General features: G+C 36.7%; 1 long non-coding RNA gene across 1 annotated transcript in view; it reads right to left on the reverse strand.

The window, feature by feature from the left end:
- Window positions 1–2,383: 2,383 nt before the first annotated feature.
- The window catches only part of LOC133214640 (uncharacterized), a 52,322-nt gene continuing 33,704 nt past the window's right edge, over window positions 2,384–21,001 (reverse strand). The window contains exon 3 of the long non-coding RNA XR_009726181.1: window positions 2,384–2,393. This is a non-coding gene — a long non-coding RNA (uncharacterized LOC133214640). The remainder of the gene's footprint in view (window positions 2,394–21,001) is intronic.

Raw genomic sequence — 21,001 nt, forward strand, 5'->3', positions numbered from 1 at the left:
CAGAAATCTTGTTTCTGTCAAAAAAAAAATAAGTATGTTTCATTGTGAGTATGCTCATTAGAAAAGAATGTTTCACTTACAAGTTAGCTAATACTTTTCCTAATAACTGAAAAGACGGTAAAACCCCTTTTCAAAACTTTGTTTTTACTTAGCAATGAGGAAATGGAAGTGACAACAATCAGAATACTAAACTGACACCAGAAATGAGAATTTCCAAATAATGTGTAGGTGTTGAAAGCACAATTTATGTCTTTGGATATATTACTACAAAATTCATCATTGCTGAACTATCATTGTGATGACATTTTGTAGAATAGCTTTTCATTAGCAGGATGTTTTGTTTCCTTTGCTTATTTATTAGTTGTGTGGTTTGGCAGCAACTATTGTAAAATACTACTCCAGAAGAAAGTATTACATATTTTCTTATTTTTTTTTAAATTGAAAATATATAAATGAAGCTCTTTCTCCTTTGTTGTACAACTAATATTCAAAGCACCAGATTAACTGACATATCAGTGGTCCATCTTGGACTGGGTCCCAGGGAACCCCTCTCCAGCATTTGCCAGTTCCTAAGACCAAGAGCTCAGCAATAAACGATGTGACTTAGAACAAAGCGTTCTGCAATCTGTATTCTATGGTTAATGCATGGAAGCACAGGGAGTTTTCCCCTCATAAAAAAAAGAAAATAAATAAAACAAGCAAATCAAATCTACAATGCCATGGGATAGCTGATCTTGTCTAACAAAGTTCTCCGGCCTTACTGTCACCATGACAATACATTTCAACAGGTACTTTTATCAGTATAAATATGTCACTTATCTACTAATTATGCCTACTGAAACAATTTATTGAAGGCAAGTTAGACAGCAAATTGGAATTGGGGGTCAGTGTGGTGAGGGGTGGACATTAACCAAGGAAAAAATGAAGGGATCCAAACACATCTGAGGTGCAGATGGGGTTTGACTTCTTCACTTGGATCCAAACAGTAATGTCACTTCTGTAAAAGGCCTGAAGAAGCATTCAGACTGAGTATACTCAGGCCTTGGAGTTAAAATTTGAAATGCATGTACATAGGATTTAAACTGTGTGTCCTACATGGTTAAATTAAAATACTTCAAGTTTCTGCCAGGAAAGCATTGGTATGTTGAGCATTGCTGCAGTGATTTCAGCAACAGTAACAAAGAGAATATTGATTTATGGCACAAAAACCTTTAATATCAACATGAATGATATGCAGAAATGGTTGAGAAGAGAAACATTTAAACCAAACATATCTAAATGTTTGTGAATTTTTCGAGAATAGCCAGAAACCTTTGTGTTATGCCTGAATATACCACAGCAGGTCCCTTCCTTCTCACATTACAGAGCTGCTTTGGCATTTGATGTGGTTACCATTAACCCCTCAGCCTCCAGTAAGTTAGGCAGCAGCTTCTGATGGACTTCTAAGAGTATATACATGCATAGAATTGCATAAACAGCCAAGTCACATACACTACAGGCCATACTTTGATACAGATTCAGCTAAGTAGTGCCAGCAGGAAATGCAACAGCAGAAAAAACATCAGAAATGGCAGACAAAACACAGCTTTCCAGAAGGACAAATAGTAAAATGAACTAATCTCCAGTCAGCAAAACAAATGTATTTGACTGCCTTATTTAGATTCACCTGAAATCTACCTGAAATACCAGGCTCTCAAGTTTATGCTGATTCTCTTCTGTTGGCATCCCTATGAAAACCAAAAGAATTTTCTCCATCTGCAAGCTTGTATATTATAGCAAATAGATTGCTGCCCACTCAATGCCATTTATTTTCTCTTAGTTATGAAATTCTAAATAAAGCTGTCATTCTCCCTCATAAAAACTGACAGCCCAACCCCCAAATTCACTAAACAAAGGGTCCATAATAAAACCACTTTTCCTTTCCTTAATCTGTTGGTTTCAAAACAAATTTGTTTATCCCTTTTCAGACAGCCCATTCTTACACCAATTAAAATGCTCAGTTTTGTACTCTGTATTCAGCAGTGGTCTGCTGGTTAAGTCTGTCAGTTCTTCCAGCTGCCCATCCCTCCTCACAAAATTATATCCACAGCTGCCTGTTCCCAAAGAAGCATGTCTCCAAAATTCTCATCTATGAAAACGTTGCTCATATAGGTAAGAAGATAAAACTAGGATACCAGATGTCAAGAAGTATGGGGAACTGCAACTACCTTTAGAAATATACATACTGTCAAACTACATAGGATCTAAATAGCATCTTGAAAGCATGGGAAAATTAATCAACTAGAAGAAATAGGCCTTTATTAAAATACCAGGCAGTGTAAAAGAATGTTTTCAGAGCTACACAGAAATGATAGAAAAGCTGCTGTCTTGGAGAAAATAAAACCACAGACTTCCTACTGCTTCAGAGCAAACATGAGCATCAGAGAAAATGTCATTAAAGTTATAAGTGGGAAAAGCTCTATGTGTGTATCAGTCAAGATAATATCAGTGGGAAAATGGCTTCAAACCACCAGTGGGTAAAACAGCAAGATATACTTAGAAACATATGCTCACCTTGAATAAATAATGCAAAAAGGAAAAGATTTAAGTAATCAGTTTGCATGTTTCCTGATTCCCAGAAAGCTTTTCAGCCCATCTTGTGTGAAAGTGTATGCTGGGGCATAGCTATGGCTGTTGCTGTCAGGGTGCATTCTCATGGAAATTTCTAACTGAATCACTCAGTGGGCACATTTACATGGCAAAAAGCTGTAGAAAATGCTCCCAAAGACAGAGGAAAGTTATATTGCCAAAACTGTTAAGCCCTAAGTGGGTTTCCAAATAAAATTCATTTGCTCTATTGGGTGCCACTTGAATGAGTCAACAATAAACTAAGGCACTAGTTAAAGAAGGCCTTTTAATATGGAAAAGTATCTTTCAGTTTCTGAAACAGCAATCCCCTTGAGAACAAATTGAAAGGTGAGACTTGTGAAAGGCTTTGTCCAGTTTCAACCCAATGCCTTTCATATCTTTAGAGATGCATTCTACTGTTGCTGCATATCAAGTTTGTGGCTTTAGTGTGGTTTTCATCAGTTGCACAGAGCAAAAGAAACATTCCTTTGGACTTTAGACAGCTTTTTAACATTTTCCGTATTGTAGTTAACCTTCTAACATACAGACCCATTCATGGACAATTTTCAATCCCTCTCTTACTAACCTCATCTCACGCCTTTTCCTTCAGAAGTTCATCTGTTTGAGTACATGAAAAGTCCACAGAAGGTAAGATTAAAACGAACTTCCTCCGGTGGAGGGCTGTTGTGGAGGTTATAATTAATTTCATACAGCAATGTGTCTTTGGAGGCCAACTGTTATATTTGGGGTGTATGACTGGCATATTATTGATGGTGACTTCAGGAAACAAAAATCTGCAGTAAAAGCAAGTATATACAACCTCTTTGATTGTGATGAATGCCACAAGACATTGGAATTGTAAATACATGCTGGACTAAATTCTTTCTTCTCTAAAAATACCAGTGCAATACCAGATGTGAACCTTGAATCTTAGGGAATTCGGTTACTTGAGATCCCAAAAATATTCCAGAATATAATTTCAGCATTATTAAACAGCTGTTACAGAATTTGTCCTCTTGTCCTTCACCTCTTACTCATTTTCTGTAAGAATGTTTTCTCTTTGGTTACTTGAAAAGTGAGAGCATTTAATACCTTAACAAGAACTATCAGCTGCTAAAACCTTACCTGAACAACTCACTCAGTCTGCTAAGGTTCACCCTTAACTACCACAACCTAAAGACTTCCAGGATTTTGCCCATGTGATTCTGTGATTCTCTCTGTGCTGTTTCATGGGCACTGTGATAACATTTCAAATGTGTTAACCATGATGCCTTTTTGTCACATTTTACCCACTTAACTAGCTGAAAACTAGTCTGAGAGCCTAGTTTGAGAAGGGAGCAATATTTTCAACAAATACACATTTCAAACTCTCACATCTTGAAAAGTGCCATACCCTCTAATTTCCTATTAAATGGAAAGGTCCTATGTAATATCACCCTCTTTTCTACTTATATATTTAAATGCTTAATTACAACCTTTTTATCCTATGTTAAAAAAAAAAAAATTGCCACCTCATACCAAAGCTTCCCAGCTTTCACCAGCTTTACAGTGGAGATTCAGAAGGTGGAATTAGTTTCATTAACTCATGCTTTAAAAGTATGCATCAGACTGAAATTTAGTGATATTTGCAGGCACACATGATGTTGTTGGGGGCTTTATCTTTTTGGTGAGACATAGACCGAAAGCTCAGTTGCAGTTGTGGTGGTCTTAAATTCTGCTTAATATTTCATTTGATTACAACTCAGTTCTTTAAAAGTCTTTGTTTTCTTTTAAAATGCTTTGTTACTATTTAAATTTTCTGTTTACAGAACAATAAACTTTGACAAACAGCAGCAAGAATTACCATATACTGAATATATGAAAAAAGCCAAATCCATCATCCTCACAAGCACAGATAAAATTCACTGCCAGATCTCCTCAATACTCATAGCAGTATTTGAAAAAAAACAAACCTAAAACCCACCCATCTGCCATGAAAGGAATTCTTCACATTGATCTTTTCCCAGTCAAACAGGGTAGGTGGATAATAGCATTGAAAAGAGGGAGTGAAAAACAGGTTAAGTTTTAAATAGCATAAATGGTAGCAGCATAGAGACAAGCTTGCTTTCATCAGTCACCCGGCATTAGACAATTTCAAAACCTGGCAGCCAATAGTGTTTTTCTTAGCTTGTGATATTTGAAGGACATTGATAAACACATCAAACAGAATTCAGAGCATGCACTGCAGAAGTGCTAGTTAAAGCTAAAGTTGGCATTCAATCTCTTTATCATACATGAGACATACAGGCTCTCTCCTATCAAATTCACAGTAATTTTGCATGTAGAATGAATATTCTGAGGATTTGCAAATAAAAGTGTTCATTAAAATCTAGTCTCTAAATCACAATGGTCACCTAGTCCACATCAAAGATTTAATGTACGTCAAATTGCACGGTGAGCTTGCAGTGCTCATGTTGGTTTGTTGTTTATAAAATTTAACGTTAAAAATATAAAATGTTACATTTCATGGAGGGGTCTTATTCAAACCAACCAAACAAAAACCAAACAACTTCTTCTCCAAGAAGCACATGAACAAATAAATGTACAATCCCAAATTTTGACCTTTATTCTCTTTTCATACACCTGCTTTAACCTTCTTATTGCTCTGTCCACGTTCTTTTATGCACAGAAGTGCATACATGAGCATACATATGCCCAAATAACAACTTCCCTCTGCTTTCTGTGGTCACATTACCTCACTTTAAACTATTTCAGCCTAAGTTCTTTTATCTTCCTGAAGTGTGACCCTTATTGAAATAATCATTTTTGCTCTCTTTAGTTTCCTTATAGGCTGCTTTAGGTACTGGAAGGCTGTTACAAAGTCTGTATAAAAATTTTGTCTGTGTAGTTTCCCTGTATACAACCTTTAAAACAATTCCCCCCCCTCCCCCCCCCGAAAACTAGTTTGGAGGGTAACAGAAAAGACTTAATGTATCTGTTCACATAGTTCTTCTGTCCTGTTTTCACATATTTATGATGAAATAACAAATTTCTCCTTACATGGGACTTGCAGTTTGTCCAATAAATATTTGTACAGCAATGATACATGCTAATGAGAAACAAATGGAAGTCCTTGAAAATGATGACAGGCTCCTTAGCCCAAGAAGCTAGTTACTAGATCTGCCAACTGTATTATTAAATCACCATATATAGCCTTTATCAAAATGATGCGATATATCAAAAATAATAAACTAAACTCAGTTGTTTTACATTTTATGTGGTTTACATTGAAATATCAAGAAATATTTTAATTGTTTTTTTTAATGCTAACTGGAAAGGAAAGAGTGGGTAAAAAATGTAATGCAACACACTTCCAAGGAAGAAAGGTAAGAAAGATTTGGAAACAGACTTACAATGAATGCTCTAAAGGTGAAAGATAATTACTTCTATCTTAAGTCCTGAATGCTTGAGTTGCCATAAAAGGGAACAGTAAACCTCTGGCAAATGTGTGGGAAGATGTGACTAAGTGAAAAGGTTTGCATCTGGAAATAAACTTTTCACTTAGGATGTTGCAGTGCTTTGAAGATAAGAAATCCCAACATAGCTGCAGGTACAGTTGATCCCCGAAGGGAATTTGCAGCCCAAGATGTGGAGGGGGAATAGTGTATCCTGCCAAAGAGGGTGGAGGTTTGCCCTGCTGATGCCAAGATCTTGGAGGAATTCCCCTCAGCAGGCACAGACTGGTACTCCTCTGCAAGGGCAGCTGATAACCAGCACACACTTCCAGAGAAAGGAGCTACAAAACCCAGCAGACCGAGTCTTTTTCTCAGTGTATTTAACAAGTCTTTTGTGACTTTAAGCAGCTACATGCTTTCTGTCCGAACCAGAGAGCAGCTATTTTGCATGTATCTAAAACTCCACTCTTTTCCCAAGGATGGCAGTTCCTATCCTAGTCAACGAGAGCCACAGATGCTTATACAACACACTGTAGTCTTTTGAAAGGAGGTATATACTATAGAAGGTAGCCTCCTATAAAAGGAGGCTAAAGTTTATTTCTGTCCTTTTCCTTAGGCATCTGGTCTTGTAGCTGTTTGTACCACCATGCAGTATATATTGGGTGAAAAGCTAAGGAATCATTTGGATGGAAGGCATGATACAATTGTAAAAAAATATTATCCTTGTTCCCCAAATGTCATATAATCTCTAAGAGAGAAATTGTTTCTGTGAGAAACATCATTGCTTCTGAAAGATTAACACTGATGAAAGAGAACAGCTAAACTACACCCTACCCAATCTAAATATTTTTAGCTTCTTAAGACAATGGTTTTTAAAACTATATATTTTTCTTATGCATCTCAGCTGTACAGAGAAGAGAGGAAAAGGAAAAGAGAGGAAAGGACAAGACAAGACAGGGTTGATTCGTTGCTTATATCGAAACATACCATTTCATACTAACTTCAGTACTTGGAAAACCATTGAGTGTTAAAATACAAAATGAGTTATTTGACAATGAGAGGTTTATGATCTTCATTGATTCCTGAGTGGTGCTGAGGGTGCCAGACTCAGTGTAAAGCTACAGACACTAGTTACTGTGCAGTAAGCTAGACTAGTGATTCATGGTGTGTTAGCTGCTCCACTGAAATTTCCCAAATTTTCAGTTTGCAAACATTTAATCTACAGCAAATAAGAGGAGTAAGTTTTCTTACTTATTTGCTTTGGGTAGTAACACGCACACAGTTATTTCAAAATAACTGAATCGGAAACTAGCTTAATCTGTAGTGACTTTTTCATGTAGCAGCACTTGTAATGCAGAGTATTTTGGAATAGATTTATTAGTTTGTCTGGACAAGGTCACACAAAAAATTTGATCTATATAATAAAATCTACGTTTGTTGTGGCTTTGCTAAAACATTAAACTTGAAGTATTCTTTGAGAACTTAAAAGATCCATTTAAACTTTAACATGACTACATTTAGCTTAGTTCACTGCCAAGATAAGAAGAGATTTAACACTATATAGAATTTTTTTCAGTTACCTAAACTGAAACAAATACCAGATGAAATAGCAACTCTGACACAAAACACTTTAAAACTAGATCATTTTGTCTCCAAGACTTTCCTTTTAATTCTTATTTAAGCTCAGAAACCTTTACGGCTTCTCCTAAAAGAGGTTTACCTACACTGCACTACAACATTTATTTGATTACCAAGTAGCTAGCTGCAGCCAGTAATGTTGGATAAAATCTAATGGGACAATAACCCCTATGCTTCTTCCATTCTTCAAAGGAATGGCTTTACTGTAGAAGAGTCAAACTTACATCCACCAGCAACACAATCAATACTTGAAAATTTGCCAGTCTTTTAATATTAGATTTGCTTAGGGCACAGTAGAAACATAAAAAGTCTGCAGCAGAAATGTGTGTAGATTTTTCTAGCTTTTAGGAAGCATGCTAACTACCTTATCTGGTGTCCATTTAACTGGTGATAGAAATGCCTCATGAAAAATCCTCTAGTGATACATTTTTAAGCTCTTTGTTGCTAGAATCTTTTTCTCTACAAAATGTATAGGTTTAAATCTCACTGAAGCACAGGAAGAAAATAATTACTTCGAAACACCGCTAAATCATATTGTGGAGGGTACTGAGATTATCAGTATTTCAATGTAAGGTGCCATTATCCAGCACAAGTAGCTCCAGGGACAGAGCTGGAAAATATACAGAGATATATGCACACTCATAGATGTACATAGACATGCAGGCAGGCACACACAAGTGTGCCAGCATAGTCATGACCAAAAATGCAGAGGCTCATGTTCGCACATGCATACACACATATCCAGTCCATGAAGGCAGCAGACTTTCTGAACCTACCACAGAAGAGCGCTGAAAAACACCCATTTGACCTGAAATCTCAGAAAAGCAGAAAACTATGGTTCCTTTTGTCCCAAGGAATACAAAACCAAAATTACACAATGAGACACTTGTTATTCCCATTTCAATACTAATGTTCTTCCCATTTCAATTTCCAATGGCTGTCCCAAGGGACTGGGTTTTTTTCAGGATCTCTGTGTATGCATCAGCATGTACAGTTCCTTCCTTTAGTATTCTTCCTTTTAGATTCCCATTTATTTGCTCTGCTTTTAGCTGTGGTTTCTCCTCAGTGGAAAACTAGATCTCATGCCAAACCTACTGCCCAGCACGTAGATCAATAAATGTGAAGTGAATCTGTCAGTGACACTGATATGAGAGCCTGAAGCAGCCCTTCTACAGTGCTGTTGGGTCTATAAGCCCAGATGTGCAGCAGAAATGGGGACACTGCAACAGAAATGGGAAAATGTGGCAGGACACAATAGGCACCATAGGAGGAGTCTGGGTGCTTAGGAAGACACTACTGCCCCTGAAATCAGTCTGGATCTTTCCAAGGGAAAAAGCAAAGCCTTAGAGAGAAGCAGCTTCTGAGTTTGACCCATGGCATTACCTTGACCTAGTCCAGATTTCACAGGGACAGCAGACAAGATTAAATATTAGGTAAAATTAATAAATTCACTAGTTTAATTAGCAGCTACTACCAATATTAAATAGATCCTGTTAAAGAATAGTGTTTCTGAATCACTAAGGTTCAAATATAATTGAAAATGTACTTATGAGAAGCAGTTTTTGCAAAGGCTGTGAAACCGTGAGGATTAGGTTGAAGTAGCCAATGTGATCAATATCTTGCAATTGCATTAAGGCCTCAGGCAGTGGGGGCCTTAATTCCTTCCTATTTCCCATTTTCTGTTTTCAGTTTCTAGGCACCATGATAGGCAATCAGACATGAACAGAAAATGAATTTGCTACAAGCTAGTAGCATTGTAAGTGGCTTTGATATAAGTGGAACAAGGGTCGGTAACTTCTAAGCTCCGGTAGCCTGATAAGAATATTAAGTCTAGCATTTATCCCCAGTGAGTGCTTGATTAGCCATACAGTGCTCTGCTGACAGAGTTCACTAAAAATACATTATGCTAATAACACTTGAGTGCCAGCAACAATGGGAAAGCCCAAGTCTTAACACAGAAACGAGTCATTATGGTATTTACCTGGCAGACAAAGATACAGGCAAAAATATGACTTCCTATTCCTGTTTGCAAAGATACAAGTAGAAATTGAGGTGATTCCTCAAAGCACGTAATGATTAGTAAGAATAAAAAGAAATACCCTACACTAGCATGTGGGAAATAGAGACGCTTTATTTTCAGAGCAGGGAGCTGTTACTGAAGACAAATCACTTGTATATATTATGTTTAATTGGTCTAAACTACATCATATGGCTATTCACTAGTGCCTCTTTCTGTTTGGTTTAACACTGAACTTGTTTGCTCCTTGTTGTGTACTCAACACCATAATCAGGGATGCCCACTGCAGTCCCATGGCTCCTGCCTTTTCCCCACTGCCACTGCCCTGCTACCTGTGGTCTTGCTGACAGAGCATTTGCCCTTGTCTAAAGGAAGGGTTTATATGCTGTCTCCCTTGGCATCAGCTACAGGTTTTACATACTCCAGCAACAACCCAAACTGTAATTCAATGCATATAAGACAGTTGGGTGGAGCGGTTCAATGCTACTTCAGATTAACTCACTGAATTTTAAAGCCTTTTCCAAACACTGAACACCCCAGTCCTCTTCGTTGTTCTTCTGTCCTCTGCCACTGCTGCCAACGTGTAATTAGCAACCTGCCTGACTTCATACAGAAGACAGACGTGTTCTCAGTCTACTGCCTGGCTGCCAACTACTGCACAGGCAATCGGTGTACAGTACTTGGCCATGACTCATAGCAAGGGCAAGCAATCATTTCACAGGCATACAACTGAGACTTTTTCAAAACATGATCAAGCTTGGGAAAAAAACCTACACACACAATCTGGCCATTAGAGCTGGTCAAACTTTGGTTTTTTTCCCAAATCTCTTACTAGCCAAAAATGCTTTTAAGCCCAGCCAAAATGAAGGCAAATTTGCTACACAGTTTCTAAAAACAAAGATACATTTCAAAAGACAATAGAATGTCTCTTTTAAAAATATTTCTTTGTTTTAATATATGTAAAAGGTACCATAAATGTTTTAGAATGTGTAAAACATTTTGGTATATCTGAAACATGTCTTTATTTTCAGTTCTTTATTTTACCAGGAAATGGAGGAATACGAAATAACTTGGGACTTTACCAGGTTTAATAATATTGACAGAGAGCCAAAACCCTCAGCTACTCGCAGTCAACTATTACAAGCCACTAGACTGTTTCAATGCAAAGGTACAAAAGAGCTAAGTAATCTGATCTATTGTAGCTGCTTGTATGTGAAGTAGTAATGTGAGAAAGGTCCAGGCAATGGAGAAAAGCAAGCACTTGCATGCCACAATTTGTATCATACTAATGTAAATGCCTGAAATAGGTCAGATGAATCATGCCTTAAAAACGCCCATTTCTCTGCACTAACTAGAGGGGAGACACAGATGCCTAGTGCTGGTGTAACCTTGTACCTTATCAGTGCCAACAGTGAGGTGAGAGTAATTTCTGCCTATTAACAATTCACAAAAAAAATAATATTTTGATGTGAAAGACTGAAAACATGGGGCCAGAAACTGGAAGGACTGACCAATGGAAAGGGCATAAATTCTTGTTGGTGACTCTGGCATTCAACGTTTCATGTCTTACTTATTCTCCTGTGTTTATCCCTTTTTCTCACCTTTTATTCCATTTAACCCTCTCATCTTTGTTTTTATTTCCTACATATCTTCTGTCATTTTTCAAGCCACACAGCTTGATAGCTGTTTTTTAGAAGCTGCTGTTGACAGTGACCACCTGCTCTTGTCATCTGCTTGCTGTCTTTCATCACCATTTGAAAACGAAAGAGGACACTCTGAAAACCATGAGCATTTATGCATAGTACGGTATGGGAAGTCTCCCAAACTGGCAAATGGGCAAACTGTACCACTGTGATCAGCAAATGTTATTAGATGTGGCTGCAAGCAAGGATTGCTCTGGGTCTTTTCAGACTTTAACCCTAAAATGCCACCTTTATTATCCTCCATTTTCATTGTATTGTCTACACCCAGACCTGCCTTTGAAGTTTTGTTACGAAATAAAGCATTCCAGGAACTTCAACCTCATCTTTTTTTTTCTCTCTGCCTTGTGTGAATTCCATACACAGTATTTTAAGCTTTATGTTCATCTAGTTTCCTTGCAAACAGGGCAACAAAGTCCTTAGTGGGGCCTTAGAAGATTCTTTCCTTGGCCTAAATATGGCCAATGGTTCCATCGTTGACTTCCATCATTAACAGGACAATGAGCAAATTTAAAAAATATAATCTAAGCAGAAAGAGAGTTGTGTGTAGAGTTAATACCAATACTTCAGCGTACATTCTTCATTGTAGATGTATATGTATACAAACACTGCATTCACCTCTTAAATTTCATTGCACTTTTAGCTAGGGCTTTCTGATGATGCCTATTATTCCCTACAAAAATACAGTAAGGATTGCAACAAAAAATTAAGGGCAATCTGTATTACTCCTTGCGGTACAAAAACATGTATTTGACTATACCTCTGAGGAAAAAGAACAATGCCTGCATCACCTCACTCCATAAATGTAGTTTACAAGCACCAGACAACTAAACAGAAAATATAATTCCAAAGGAGCACACTACTCCTGCAAGACCGAACTACTGATCACCATGTCTGGCTGTACGGAAAGTTAAAGTGAGCTGAATGTTTTCAATCTATAGTGATAGCATACTTAAGCAGCAGAAAATTATATACTTACTGTTCCAGTCCAACTGTGTGTGATATATGAACTACAATGAACTCCAGTAAAAGTGAAATGAAAACAGGTGGTAAATAATCAAGCTATAATCTTCATTAGCCTTGGTATTTATTCTACCATTTTGTAGGCAATAAGCCACATGCACTATTAATGCCTTTTATTTGCTACCACCTTTATTTTTTACCATTTGTATCAGGAATATTTCCCTTTAAACTTTTCCTTCTTGTTCCTTTTTCCTTTTTGTTATTCACCTGATACTGTTATTCACCAAATTTACTACCAGATTTAAACACTCTTTGGTTTATAAAATTAATTACCCATCACTATAAACATATCAATGTAAGTTCTCTTGCTAATCAAATGAAAATCTATCCTGTTATCACTGCATTTTTCCTGATAAATTCTGTTACTTCTATGAATACAGGACAGGGTAGAAATTTCTCTTGGGCTCTTACAAACCTGAAAGTATAAACTTGGTTACATGCAAACTACATTTAAGGAAGAATAGTAAAGATCTGGTGAATTCCTGCCACAGATTTCTAAGAATTTCATCAAGATAACTGTATAGAGACTTCAGTAGATACTGAACATGAAGCAAATTAAAGACAACACAGAATGAGTTTTTAGGAAAGCAAGCCATCATTCTTCCTTCAGGCAAATGTATGAAAATGACTCCTATGGAAACTGGGGACTTTGGTCCTTTTTCACAATTATTTAAAATCTCTTATCATCTGTCTTCTTCATAGTTCTGTGCTGTACTCTTGGCAATAACTGTGAGCATGTTAGACTCAGAAACAGTAATTAGTATCTGTTCATACAAATGTTCTGGCCTGTTTTTTCTCATTACTCAAACTCTATACACGAGACATGTTTAGAAGCATAAATTGTTTTCCTACCGCGCTTCTAATTAACACTTCCATTAAGACCTAGGCAGAGAGCATGGAACATACTGAAATAAACTGCTGTTTACAGAAATGATAATAAAATGTATACAAATATGTCCTGCAAAGTGCAATCAAGCCAGCTTGTGTGACATGTGGATGTGTTTCTCCTGTGTATGTAGGCACAAACAGATGTGGTATACTCACGCACAAGACTAATTTGTTCATTAACATTAAAAAAAGCAAGATGAATAACAGTCCATTAATTTTTATAATTACTTCTTGCATGCCCATATCACTGCTCAATTTTCTGAAGCCCCTGGTAGCTTCAGATAGGCTCCTTGGCATGATTGTACTGGGTGCTTCAGTTTCTGTCCACTGGTTTTGCGTTTGCTTGGCTTTACTTAGATTTTTATGCATTTCCTAATGGCCTCTACCCCTCTTCTTACTCTATGTGAAATTAGAATTAATCTTAAATTAAGATAAATAGTAATATTTTAGCTTTTTTTTCCCATCTTGAAAGAACAAATTGATCAAATGGCTTGCTAACTATCCTAAGTAGTATCATAAATAGATCTGGATTTCTAGAAGAGCTGATTTACACATTTACACCTTTGAATAAAAAAATGAACAATATTTTCAATTTTCCATATATTCAATAAAAAACAAAGTAGCTTTAACTGAAACTTCACGTCCAGAAATCCCATTGTGAGACTCAAGAGAGTTAATCCACAAGGAAAGAGATTAAATGAATAGTCTTGTGAACTAAAGTGCAGTAAGTTGATGTTGAGGTCCTTTCCAACCCTAACTATTCTACGATTCTATAAGCTTTGCACTGTGAGAGTGATTTTGAAAGCCTGACAATTAACAGTAACTCAGAAAAGTGATAGGGGGATACAGTGATAGGGGGATGTTGTCTTTGTTTTTAATTACATTTTATTGAACAACTAAGTGATAAGCATCAAAAGACAAGATTGTTTTGGATCATCAAAGACAGGGGCGTTTGTTTGTTCTGTGAATGCAGGCAAACTAAAAGAGCTTTTCCTGTGTTTACCTGAGTAATTAATTAGAGACCAAATTGCATTTGAGCCAGCAGGCTGCAGTTAATTGGAGTTATGTGCATTCAGTGAACTTAGTGATTTGAAGTAAAAAGGATTTACAGTGTAGGTGACAACCTTTTTCAGGAAACTATCACAGAAAAGGCTGAATTTTAGAAAGCAGCTTCCAGACGATATAATTTAGATGGAGAGCTTTCTCTTGTGGTTAAAAGCTTGAAAGTGGAAAAAGTATGGGGTTAACTGAGCAAAATGCTTTGAAAAAGCTTAGTTAAACAACAAGTTTTAAAAATGGGATTCAGATATGCAGCCTATTGCTATTATTTTTTAACAGGTAAGATGAGTGAATTCAGAGAAGTCTGTCAGTCTAATCCAAGGAAAATTAAACTTGCAGGGACAGATAAATCACAATTTCTAAAGTTATTATCATGCTTATTTTTCTAATATATCTCACTAAGGACTGGAGACATATTGTGACATTCTTGATCCTATGTAGTAGCAATATTCTACTGTTATTATAAAATAATAGTTAAGACAATTTGCTTTTATATCTGCTACTGTCAATGTCAGGAATTATCAGCATTTGTAATTCTGTTGGTTATTTTCTTTTCCAGACCTGCCTGAATGTTTTCACCAATGTGTTCTTAGGTAGACCTATGGCAATACTGATGATCAAAGACATCTAGTGGACAAAGCCCTCTGAGATAAAGGACAAACAGAAAAGATGTGCCCCTTCTTCCTGATGAATGCTAAATTAAACACACAAGCCTCTTCTTACCTCTTTGCTTGCTCTTGTAAACCTAAAATTATTTTCTCCTTTTTTTTTTAGCTAAAGAATTTTTTACTTATGCAAGAACAAATTCAAACTAAAGGTGAAGAAGTGTTCTTCCTCCCTTCCTGAAATAAATAACATACTCTCTTTTTTGGGTCTAGATATTAGCAAATAACAATGAGCTGATGAGACTGTAAACACAATACACCTCATAAATTTGTGCACTAGATATTCATCTTATTAGTATGGAAGGTCTGTTAAATTCAGCTATTTCTCCTTCACGCCCTTTTTTTCACCAAGGTTCAAAACAACTTGAATTCTTTTATTAAATAACTTCATTATGCACTGCTGTAAGATAAATGAATTCTCAGTCACTCTGTCTTCTCAATGACCTGTGCCTAAAAATCCTTTATCCATATTGCTTGGAGTTCATGTTACCATTGACAAGTTGGGCAAAATGGCACAGTTGGTTCAATTTCACATGGAGATTTTTTGCCTTATATTTTTTTTTCTGAAATAATTCTGAGAAGATAAAAAAATATTCATTGTTCTCTGCTTCTAAAAATCATAATTGTATTCAGTCTTCCAATAATGACTTTTATAGACAGTTGCAGAATTCTTTGTTCAAAGTCAAGAGTCACCAGTGCTGATGACCTGCACTGGTATTTCCACATGCTTTCAAGCATAAAGTGTAATCAAAGTAGTATATAAAATTGTCATCACTAGGTTAGAGATCAGACCTGAATGCCTTTACTGTGAGCCTTACTACTGAAATGTCTTCAATGCTTTGTAGGAGGTAGTAAGGTATTTTGACAGTTTTATTTTTAGCCTATCTGTTGGGACTAAAATTGTGCAGTGCATTGGAAAACTTCTTTCAGCCTCAAGTGCAGTGGGTGTCTGCAGAGGCTGCAGTATAAGCTGTGTTTAAGTTGTTATGGGCTATATTCCCAGTGGTTTCCTTTATAATTCGATAAACCTAGAGATCCATTACATTTTAATATACAATTCATGAGTTAATAAGAAAAGCCAGTTCACATTACTAATAAGACACACATTTACACACTGGACTGTAATCATTTCATATTAACAGATATTTACAAAAAAACACAGCTCTTTAAGTTTGCAAGTTGTATTGTAAGAACTAGCATAGGGCCATACGATGCCATTTTTTCAAAGAGATCTCAATTTAAATCAATGAGGAACTGTACTGAAAAACTGGATGCATATTTTTGGTTTAAATCAAATTCTGTCATGCTTTCTCCCACCGAATATGGCCTTGCAATGTGAATGATAGTAATGAAACTTTGGGAATCCAAGAGAAGAATTTTCTTAGTATGTGTAATGTCAACAGAACCTGATCTTCTCCTCTCCCCTCCTCAGTATAAAATACTGCAGAACAGCAGAATGGCGCTGAATTCTTTGTTTTCAGTGGAGCTAGATGTTGTTTTACATTTAAATCACTTAAATACCATATAGCCAAAGGTCACTTAATGTAGCTTCATGAGCCACATGCAGACAAGCTATAAAAATATATGTATTTGCATACACATCTATAAACACCCACACAAACATTGTAAGAGTGCATTCTCACTGTTGTCAGTTGAATCGTCAAACTGCATCTTTCTTTCTTTCACTTCCAAAACTGCTGAATACAACCATATGGGGCCAAAAAAGCTCAAGACAATGCCATTATTAAGTGGAAAGCAATTACCTATTGATGACTGACATTCAGTAACAAACATTTTGATAAATACAAATAATTTATTTTTTTTCTCTGCTTATGTATAAAAAACAGCTTTGTTTTAGAGATATGAGAAATTTTCAAGGAAAGTACTGGTTTACAGCACTGTCAGTGGCTCTTCCACAGGTTTAGCAACCCCTTTTCTAAATAGTTTAATTTTCTTTCCTTATTTTATGGTTCTTTTAATTACTTATTGGGATAAAGCCGAAAGGTCAACCATTATTCATTGCACAATTCTGTGAATTGCATCAAGTCATTGAAAAAAATTGTCAACAAAAGAAAAGAAAACACAGTCTTCTAAGTAATGCCATTTATTTTCAATGAGGCAGAGAAGACTCAACTAAAAGCAATTAAAAAAATCAGGGTAGAGAAAACAGAAATACATTCTGAACTGATTTCTTCTGGTAGGAAGATCTAGTTAACAAATTTTCATGTAATAACACCTACAGAAACCATGAGCAAGGGTTGAACAACTTGGTGTATTGAGCAATTATATTTCTTGAATTTGGAACACTTTAAGAAACCATAACATTCATATTAGAATTCTCATGGCAAGCTCTTGTAGGCAGAATGCTTTATGCTTACAACTGGGTTAATACATACTTTTATCAGCAATACTATTGCTCTGAAGACAAAAGGATTAGTGAGGTTAGTATGACACATTTTCATAGGACCATAGCTATATCACTACTTTTAAGAGTATAATTATGTCAGTGGTAGTGTGTACACAATATTATTATTTACAAAACAGGTTCACAAATGGCATTTGTTAAATCAAGGAATTTAGGAAAAGTAGTAGATACACTCTGAATATTGAATATTTAAGCAATATAAAGAGTCAGATTTACTCTGAGTAACCAAATGTTTTTTGCAAATCACACTGCACTCGCAAACTTCATGAAAAGAGGTTTAATTGATTTTAATAATGAAATATAACATTTTTTATAGAGAACTAATATTTGGTATTATTCATCCTGTGAATATATTATTTCCCAACATAATATATATTATTTCCCAACATAATACTTCTGCAGAATTCATTGAATGTATGTTTCTGAGTTCATACAAGAAAATACATACACAAAGGAATTTTGTACTTCTCATGATCCAAAATTAATATTAAATGAATGTGTTTGATTCCCAGGCTTCCACGGGCAAGAGACTTCAAATATTTCCTTTCCTGAAACTATCATGATCTGTGGAATTGGCTGACAAAGTAAATTTTAACTGATGGAAATACTTCTTCAGTAATGATTCATAATCATTATATTCTTCCTTCAAGATTTGTATTGAAGGTATCTAGACAAACCAGCAGGGATAAATTCAAAGAAATGGAAACAGTACAATTCATAACGTGCTTTGTGGGAGCAAAATCCTAATTCCGATATCCTAAAACAATAAAAACACAGACTAACTGACCTGATTGACAATGGGCTCACCACAATCATATCCCCAAGGGGAAAATAAAGCTCCTAACATTTAGCTAAAATAGATGCAGAAATTCAGTTAAAACCAGAAACCTTCAGTGAATTGCCAGCCCCTTCCTAGCCTTCAAATGGAGGTGTGCTTTTGGGAAAGCTATCAGTGGAATTTCACTGCATAACACAGGAATTAGGCACTGAAAAGTCAGATTGGTGTTACAAGCTTCCTTTGAGGGGAGAAGAAGAGGAGAGGGAGAGGAAACAAAATATGGATGATTAATTCTAGGCGCAAAATCCAGCTAGCAGGCGTATTTTCTTATATGGCTTGTGTAGGCCTGCATAGATAACTCAGATATCATGATGCCAAGTCACATAATAAATAAAACCTCAATTATACTCATCAACTCATATTTTGGCCAATCCAATGGTTGGCCTCATTCCATCCTATGGGATCATTTTCATGTAAGTCAAAGCAGAAAGTTTAGTGAAACTTTAGGAGAAATTGTTCCTAGGATAAGAGCTATGCAGATTCCCAGGTATGTTCGAATTCCAGAGTTCCTTTAAAGGCACAACAATATGAGAAGTTACTCTTAATGTAATTTGGGGATAAATTATATTTGTTCCTGTATTTGGAGTGTAGAAAGAAACAAGAGACACAAAGGGATTCTCTCATACACACTTAACTGATTCCAGGACATAATTTTGCTGAATACCTCCATAGCAAGAAAATGATGCTTGATAAATTGTATCTACAAATGGAAAACACATGAAAAAGACCTATGCAGGACACCAAACAGTACAGGTGGAAACTATCCTCTGTATTTTCTGTACATTGAAGAACAAGGACAAAAACCTCACAAAACCCTGTTTGTTGCATTAACAAGCTGCTGGAAGCACTAAGTTTGATCCAGAGGAACTGAATTGCACTGGACAACTTGTAGTCGGCCTTCTACCTGGTGGAATTTGCAACCACATATATAGGCATGAAGGCTCCTTTCCCACCATAAGGAATCTCTCCAAGAACAGGGTGTCCAGGAGTCACCAGGTGCTGAGCCAAGCTAATCCAGTCAACTCAAATATCCTGAAGCATCCTTTTAAAGCTGTTGCCCTGTATTCCAAATCAGGAAATATTTGTGGGAAGAAGAAACAGACCATGCAAGGTGACAACTAACATACTGATAGTACTGTTGTCAGGGCAGGATTCAAGTCTCTGCTCCATCAATTATTATTAGTTCTTTTATAAAAGCACAAACAATTCAGCAAAACATATCACAAGAGCCCTGAATCATAATATGCTGTAGTATAGTGGTCAGCAAACTCCATCCAGTGTAGAAAGTGTGCTCAAGTGACTGCAATATCATTTTACAGATGACTTCTTGTCCTGGGTTTAGCAGTGGCAGTCATTTTTTTTCTCTTTCTTGGTAGCTGGTGCAGTGCTGTGTTTTAACTTTCAGCTGGGAACAGAGCTGAAAAACAATGATGTTTTGGTTTGGCCAAGGACTCTGTGGGCCTCATGCTCTGCCAGGGAGGAGGGGAAGCCGGGAGGAAGCAGAGACAGGACACCTGACCCAAACTGACCAAAGAGGTATTCCATACCACAGCACGTCATGCCCAGGATGTAACTGGGAGAGGGACCCGGAAGGGGGAGGGGACTGCAGGGTTGGAGGAGGTATGGCTTGGTGCTTGGTCGGGCTGGGGGGGCGAGTTATCGGTCGCCTAGTGATGGGGTGTTGTATTCTCTTCCCTTGTTATTTCCTTTATCATTACTATTATTGGTGGTAGCAGTAGTGATCTGTGTTATACCTTAGTTACTAAACTCTTCTTATCTCAACCCATGGGAGTTGCATTTCTTTGTGATTCTCCTCTCCGTCCCTCCGAGAATAGGGGGAGGGCAAGAAGGGGGGGGGGGGGGAGTGAGTGAAAGCTGTCTGGGTGGGTTTAAACCACGACACTTCTATAATCACTGAACTATTGAGTAAGAAGAGACCGCACTCTCCTTAGCTGTGCTTTCTGCAGATTTGGAATTGGCTTGGCACTCCTTTCTGAAGCAATTCCTCAAGTGACTTACACAAAGACATATCTACATTTCCAACTCTTGAGATAGAAAGGGATCAATACCACCCTCTTGTTTTCCTTCATATTCTTCCAATGACAAAAGCTGTTACTAAATCTTTCATGTTAAGGACATCCAATTTTAATTTTTAATCTTTGCTCATATGAATGAGTTTTCTGAAAATTAATGGAGTGCAAAGGAAGAAACTGCTCCTTCTCAGAAGCAAATTCTCAGACCATTTTAACATGTTATTATGGTTCTCTACATACAAGAGCCATAACAAAACAAATATTTAAAACTACTAAAATTTCCTACGTTACAGAATTCCTAAAATTAAATCAGTGGGTTTGAGGAAGGCTGTAAGGAGAAGGAAACAGCCTGAAGCCTAAAGCTAGGAATCTACTAATTAAGATATGCAATAAATATGTTAATCAAGTAAATTTAGGGAGAATGGGGGATAGTGATTACATAATCCTCTTGGCACCATATAATGTCTCAGTGCTCTCACACAAGAAAATGATGAGTAGGTAAACAAGTCAGGTTCCTTTGATTGTGGGCCAGAGAAGAAACTGTTCCAAATGGCTTTTCTAACCAACATTAACAGCCCAAGTAGAAAACATTACACCTAAGGGCTTTCTCTAGTGTGCAAGCCTGAGGATAGCTCACAGAAACTACCGAGCAGCCTGAAAAACTGGAGTATTTA

Source organism: Neopsephotus bourkii, unplaced genomic scaffold (genome assembly GCF_033783945.1).
Source record: "Neopsephotus bourkii isolate Nb327-2 ecotype Australia unplaced genomic scaffold, CSIRO-AGI_Nbou_v1 NB_911, whole genome shotgun sequence".
NCBI classification, from domain to species: domain Eukaryota; kingdom Metazoa; phylum Chordata; class Aves; order Psittaciformes; family Psittacidae; genus Neopsephotus; species Neopsephotus bourkii.